Below are 8118 nucleotides of genomic sequence, written 5' to 3'. Positions count from 1 at the left end.
ATCATCTCTCTAGAAGCTCTAATGGAAAACGAAACGAATCGTCGTAAACATGTTACGTTCTTGAAGAGGAAAACAGCAAAACATTGATTGCACAAACGTATAATGGTATCATTTGCTTGCAAATTTAAAACTTATAGAAGTTGATGGCTTGTTAGGTGAGGGGTTAGTGAACAGGATTTTTGTACTGGTGGTCCAGGGTTCGAATCTCGTCCGTTCTTCTTACGTTTCGTTTCTTTAAGCTACACTGAGTTTGTTCATTCCAATTCTTTAAGCTTGAATTAAATCTAATACCAGTTAGTGAATTAAAAGTAGCTAACATTATTTTCAAATACGAGACGTTATTACATGCTTGTCACTAGCTCACAATACTCAACTTTGATATAAACTCTTGCAGCCTTCATTTAACTCATTTGTTGACGTGTTTTGTTACAAAACTCATGAATCGTGGCGAACAAAATTGCTTTACCAGATAATAGTGACTGCTTTGAAACCAAATGACAAGTATGAGAATTAAACGTATCATATCTGTAGTTTGCTGTGGAGAAGAAACCAAATAGCGAACGAAAGGTTTAAGAACAACCACGTTATTAATATAAACTATGCCAAAGATTATTGACTTATATGATTAAAAAAAATCGAAAGAAATTTTGAAAGAACGAATAATACTAACTTATAATTTTGTAACTGGAGGCAAGGAAATCTAATTTAAACACACTAAAACATACCATTTAGCGCATATAGAGCGTGGATCTGTGCTCAAGGCGCTAGCTAATAATCTGGAGGTTCTCAAGTCGGAACCATGTGTGAATATTTTGTTTAAATTTAGAATTTTTGGTGATCATTAGTCGGCGATGACACACGTTTAATTGTCTTAAGGTATTTGAATGTTTTGATCTTTCAATATTTGAATGATCAAATCTTCAATACTACTACTACTACTACTACTACTACTAATAATAATAATAGTTATTATTATTATTATTAGCAAAGTAATTCAATAACACGTTAATATCTTTAATTATTTCTCGATAACTACTCGAACTTAAGACGTCCTCGAATCTAAGTCGCACCCCGATTTCGCTGGGCTAAATTAAAGACAAATGTTATGGTTTTACTATTACTAAAGCACTCTTTGATATTGGTCATTTTCGATGATTTTATGTATCTCTCTCCCCTCTCCATGTTGGGGGCACGGTATGACAAAAATTATCCCAGGCCCGAATGTCATGTACGTTGAAAATTTGATCGAAATCTGTTGGATGGTTCAAGAGTTGTTCTATTTATTTTTATATATTAATCTCCCCTTCTCTTATCCTCTAATATGTTCTACCGTCAAAGTGAAAATATTAAAACAAAAGTTTCTAGGCCCGAACGTCGTCTATGTTGAAAATTAGATCGAGATCGGTCAGGTGGTTCAAGAGTTGTTAAGTTTTATTCATTTTTATAGATATCTCCCCTCCCCTCCTCCTACCCTACGTTCTACCATCAAAGGGATATGATAAAAACCACCCCAGGTCCGAACCTCATGTATGTTGATAATTTGATTAAGATCAGTTCGGTGGTTTAAGCGTGATGAAGTCACCAAGACAGCATTTTTATTTTTATTTTTTTACATAGTCCCCCCTTCCCCTCCCCTACATTGTGCCGTCAAGGCAAAAAATGAAAACATCCCAGGTCCGAACCTTATCTATATTGAATGTTTGATTGATTGGGATCAGTCGGATTGTTCAAGAGTTATTAAGTTTTATTCATTTTCATATATTTACCCTCCCCTCCTCTTCCGCAAGTTCTAATATCAAAATGAAATAACAAAAAGCTTCCCAGGTTCGAATTTCATCTATGTTCAAAATGTGATTGGAACGATCGGGTAGTTCAAGAGTTATTCACCACCGAACATTGTCACTTTTATTTTTATATTTATAGCTGTTATGTATCTTCCCCCTCCTCTACATCCTCTACGTTATTCCGTCAAAGTGAAATGGTAAAATCCATCCCTCGCGTTAATCGAGACGGGGACATATAGCCTCATTGCTGACGTCTCCATTAATCCCCCTACTCATACCCTTTAGTGTGTTTAAGTTAGGTTTTTTTGTCTTCAGTTGCAAATTTCTAAGTTATTTTTCTTTGTTTCAAAATTCTCGCATTTCTTGTATGATAATACAAGTTAATAATCTTTGACTTGTTTTATATTAATAATCTGAGTTGTTCTTAAACCTTTGGTTTCCAATTTTGTTTTGTCTCTACACCAAACTACAGATATGACAAATTTAATTCTCATACTTTACATTTGATTTCAAAGCGGTCGCCATGAACTGCTTAAAAGCACTTTTTCCGTCACGAAACACCCAGCAGAGGGCGTACGATATCGTCTACAGCAATGAGAGGAAACTCCGCCTTGTTACGTGACGTCACATGAAGCACGTTCCGTTCAAACACCTAAGCAAAGCTATCATTTTGCTTCTGGTGTGAAAATGGCTCACTACGAAGCTTTGTTAAAAGCAGCGTGATTGCTTTAATTGAGCATGCGGGCAGGCGCGAGATATGGCGTTAACCGTGCTACAGCACGAAGGTGGTGGAGGAGATATGAGGAAACAGGAGATGTAAGACGTAAAAGAGGAAGTGGGCGACAAAGAGTTTCCTCTGCCGACGAAGACCAGAGTGTAATTGCCCAATGCCGTGAGCACCCTTTCATGTCTGCCCGACAGTTACGAGAGGAAACCAATTTCCCAGGCGATGTTACGACTGTCCGTCGTAGACTCAAATCCTTTGGTTGAGATCATACAGGGCAGCTGTTAAGGAGCGACTAACAGAAGACCACATGGTTGACCGTCTGGCGTTTGCACAGTTAAATATTGCACGTGTGTGGGACGAGGTCGTTTTCACAGACGAAAAAATATTTTCCAGTGCAAACTTCGGGCCGAAGCGTGTTTACCCACCCCCTGGAAAAAGGTATGCCTCTGAATAAGTTTCTCGTTCTGGTCGAATGGGACATGTAACTGCCCACTGTTGGGCATGGATATGCAAGGCTGCAAATTTCGGAGGAATCTACAGGATTCCTGGTCGCCTAAACGCCCACAAGTATGTGGAACATCTGGATGAAACGCTTCCGGAAATAAAAGCTCATGTAGGTGACGGCATATTATATTTGCAACAGGACAATAGCTCGATACATAATTCAAATGTGGTTCAGACATGGTTGCAGAGGCAACCTGATGTCGAAATAGTTGACTGGGTTCCTCATGGAGCAGATCTGAACCCTATTGAAAATGTGGGCCTCTGTTGCAAGAACATTGTGGGAAACCTGGTCGAACAATCCTCCACGAACATCTAATGATCTTTGGGAGCGTGTTGAAGATGCGTGGTCGATCTGTTGCACCCAACGCTATATCTCTCGCCTGGTGGATTCAATGCCACGGCGTATGTCAGCTGTAATCGAGTCCCAAGGGGACTATACACACTATTAATAAATGCTCGCCCACAACACCATCAGCCCTCTCGAGGGCTACCTAATTCGACCCACTTATTAACAAAATTTTATGAAATACATTACGCGACACCAGTGAATGTAAGTGTCTCAGTATGTTCTGCATTAATAAAGAGGCTAACGTGCGAGACTAGTTGGCCGAGTGGTATTATGCTTGCTATGTAAACCAAAACCGCCTGTAACAGTGGTTCGAATCTAGTGAAGACGACCCCTACTTTTTATCACCAGGGATATTTGCAATACGCCTTCTGCTATGTCCGTCTTCGTACGGTCTATTATATGACACATAATGTGGACCGCCATAAGTTTTTACTTAGTAAACAATTTATAAATATATGAACAAATACCTAGGTATATTAGAGTAACAATGGAATATAGTACTTTCGTCCGACTGACGTCGCTCTGCAAATGTTCATTGTATTACACCAGATGAATTAAATAAAGACTGGAAAATTTGATATAAAAATTGATACGTAATAAGTTACAGACAAAATATGTAATTATAATATATTTGAAACTAATTTCGACTACAATTAATTCTCTACCTGCTTTCATAAATAATCCAAACCACACTTCGAGGTTTGGAATGCACAAACTAAGTGTAGCTAAGAGAAAAAAGTAACAAGAAGAGCAGAGATTCGAACCCACGACCACCAGCGTAAGAATTCCTTTTACTAACCCTTCATCTATCAAACCATGACGTGAACATGACTTTTGTAAGTTATAAATTTGTATCCAAGAAACACCATTAAGCGTATGTGCAACTACTGCTTTGCTCTTTTACTCTTCAAAAGCGTAACATGTTAGGACGATTCGTTTCGTTTTCCATTAGAGTTTCGAAAGAGATTATTTGTGTTTGAGTGTAGGATCTTGAGTTTCCTTTAACCGACACTTCTATTATAGCAAATACAACTTAATTCACACAGCAGTTAAAAAAAACCTCGTACTGCCTTAGAAAGTATTCCTAAAAGCAGAAGCTGCATCATACATCCTGAACAGTGACGTAACTAATGGCAGTGCGTTGAGGGAGCCCAAAGTAAAACGGGGCCCATTGAAAATTCGTAATTCCACTATTTTTCCTCGATGTATAAAATGAGACTACTTTAGCCTTACATGAAAAAGAAGCTGTGGAGGGGACTGCGAAGTCTACTGAAAAGATTTATCACTTCCTTGCAGCAACAACTTTAAGTTTTCGAACAGTAATGAAGAACAAGATTGATTGAAATTTTAACTTAGAATGAAATAACTAAAAATCTAATCTTATATAACTCTCATTGATAGTAGTGTTCCGTATTTGTTTAGACGCCTATTCTTTTATAACTTTACCTATGGTGCATGGGGTCCTTGGTTCGATCCCAGCTCACGCCGAATGCACTTTATTATGGACAAACACCGTGTGCATGAGTGTCCTCGGGTATCTCCCGTTTCCTTCCACTTTTTTCATTAAACAATTTCATTTATTTCTCACCATTACTCTCTCCATTAGCATAGTCGGCCTAACCGTGGGACGTAAAAATTAGATATTTCATTTCATTTTTCTTTTATAACTGTATATCACTTTTTCTGTGACGAGAGCAACATCTAAGCGAGTATTCAGTAAATTAAACCACTAAAACCTATATTCATTGCACAATAGTGCAGATGAAGTTTAGCCCTTTGGCAATCTTCAGCATGGACAGCAAAAAAAGCCAATACATTGATATTGAAACAGTAGTTAGCGAATTCCTCTGCGAAAAAGATCACCCGTACTGTTGTGTTTCAGATGATAATTTATAATTATACTTAGTTGGTTGGAACTTCTCCATAGTTGTGGGGGCGAGATACTGAAAAAGTCCCTACCAAGAGGTGAAGGTGACATGTAAAAATAGTCAAATACGAACGAAATTAGTGTCGAATTCATGTGCAAAGATGAAAAGTGACACTGTGGATGCTGCGTAAGTCCAAAATAAGCCTTGGTTGGCTTCGAGTTGACAATGGGAGGGTGACAGGAATAAAGAATCGAAAATATCCTATATTTGTGTCGAATGGATAGTTTTCGGGATCACTGACATAAAAGGTGATATTTCAGATGTGTATATGTCCAAGGTTGGCCATATTGAAATGGAGTCATAGGGAGAACCAGTAAATACTTCAGAACAGTTCCTTTTTGGTGCGTTTCAAGACACTGAGAGTGAAAAGTGATAATGCACAAATCAGATTCTGAATTATCAGAGATATGACTTCTGGGGAAGTGTCGTTGCTCCAGGGAGGCATTACTAACTGATCACTCCCTAAAATAGTCACTGTTTTGCAGGGCCGTAGACAGAAATTTATTTCAGCGATTGAGGGCATATTTTACTAAAATGTCTATCATCCAGGGGCGGATGCAGGATGATTGTTTGGGAGGGGCGGTCGTTCGAAATCGAATCAAGGTAAGAGGGGATTGAAAAAAAAATAAAAAAAAAAAGAAAAAACATTTAGAAAAGAAGAAGTAGCTCTTCTGCAGAATTAACTTTCTTAAGAAAGTAAGGCCTATCTACTTTAGGTTTTAATTTACGTTTATAATACAAAGATGAAAAATACTTAGGATATGTTTTATTTTTAAAATAAAAAAGTATAAAAAGTTCCCTATTCTGGGGGATGCGATCACCCCAAACACACTCCCCTGGATCCGCCCCTGCTATCACCATATATAAAATTAGACATATATATATATATATATATATATATATATATATATATATATATATATATATATAAACAAAAAAGTAGTGATTTCGTGGGCGCAAAAGCTCTGGATTGCAAAGGCCTGCATCCTGTGTATGTCCCTGCTGCTCTGAATTGTCAAAAGCTCCTCTTCAAAGGTAAGACATAAAATGTAAATAATAAACATGTAACATAGAATAACATAGAATAAAATAAATTTGGAGGACAATTTTAAAAAATTCAATAATACTTGAAAGTAAAATATACTTTTAAAACAATTTTGCATTTATGCAGGGCTACAAACAAGTGAGGAGTGCCATGTAAATTTAGTAACAAATATAATATTGGAAAATTATTTCGAATTAAACTAGCTGTGACTACATTACTTCAAACTTGAACTTGTGGAATATACAGTATGAGCGTAGCTCAAATCAAATAATCAATAAGAATGCTCTTGATTGGAAGCTCGGACCATCCACGTAAAAGTAACTTACATTAACCATTCACCTAACACACAATGACACACAGGGCTTGGCACTACTTTATCAGATGGTTCTATCAAATGTCACTTAATTAAAACAATAGTAACAAATTTTAAAGCTTTAAAAAGTGTCCTGAAGAAGAGGAAGTTCATTTTGCACATTGTAACTAAGTTACAAGAGGTTTACGTCCTATCTGAACGGCGCATCCACCGAGTCAACTTTTGGAATATCCCCTTAAGGTAGCTTTCAACGCAGCTAAGGGAAACGTATGTGAACCAGTAATAGAATTCTCCGTAGCAGAATGGATAAAGTCATGGTTCGATAACCACAAGGTTCGTGGTTCGAAACCCGTCGCCGAAATCAGATTTTTTAAAATCTTAATTCCTCAGTTCTGAAAATCTTTCTCTCCTTTCGTAATCATCTGATGCTCTAAAAAGAGTTCTCCACATTAATTCGACAACTGCCTAATGTGATCCTCGCAGTTTTTGTCATAATACGAATGCCGTCCGATCATTTTTTCCCCAATTCTAAATCTGTGTATACAAATCATCCCTCTGTCTCCATACTTGAATCCCCCTCTCTATCTCTCTCAGTGTCACCAAGGAAGTCATATGGCTTGAGATCAAACCTTCGACTCTTGAAACCAAATGTAAGCTCTTTAGCAATGTGCTATCGTAACTCTATAGGTTTGTTGTTAAAACCAATGTCTTTTGACTTTATTCAGGGGGGGGGGGGGGAGGAAGAGATTCTCCGGTGACATAAGATTTTCACTTTTTATTAGTGTATTACTATACATTTGATCAAAAAATACGTATTTATGAAGCTCAAGAGAGGGGGAATTACACCCTCCTGTCCTGCCCAAATGACGCCCCTGAAACATTTGCTCGCACTTACTGAAAAGAAATTCAATGAATCATTGAATAAAACTCGTTTCTGTCCGTAGATATTTTAGAGCTCTTGGCAATTTCCATAGATTTCTTAGGGAGCATCTTACATGCTTGCACTCTTTAAAGAAAGAAAAGAATGAAACTAAAGATATTTATGAAGCTCTGGGAAGATTGTGAGACTTTCCTTTAATTTAGGCTCTTAAAAATATTTCAGAACAAACGAATGGAAAAGACTGTTTTAAAGCTATAACGTTGTAAACTTGATTCCTGTTTTTTTTTTTTTTTTTTTTTTGAGCTGAATGGAAAGAGTGTACTACGTCACACACACTGCTTTAGACAAGGAGAGGTGGAGGACGGGGAGGAGTTGGAATAAATACTAGAAGCAACTAATCGATTGATACATGTATTGCGGGAATGCATAAGAAAACTGGGCAAGAGTTTGTTATTCATTTGGACTTTGAATTTTTGTAACAAATTTTATGCCGCGGACTGTACAAATATTGCGGCCCACGGATTAACACCAGTTCCCATTGCTCCATGGATAATATGCAAGCAGGATGTACCGAAATTTATCAAGATC

Source organism: Thermobia domestica, chromosome 16 (genome assembly GCF_964235325.1).
Source record: "Thermobia domestica chromosome 16, izTheDome1.hap1.1, whole genome shotgun sequence".
Classification (NCBI taxonomy): domain Eukaryota; kingdom Metazoa; phylum Arthropoda; class Insecta; order Zygentoma; family Lepismatidae; genus Thermobia; species Thermobia domestica.
The sequence above is the reverse complement of the archived record's forward strand: the minus strand, read 5'-3'. Positions refer to the sequence as shown.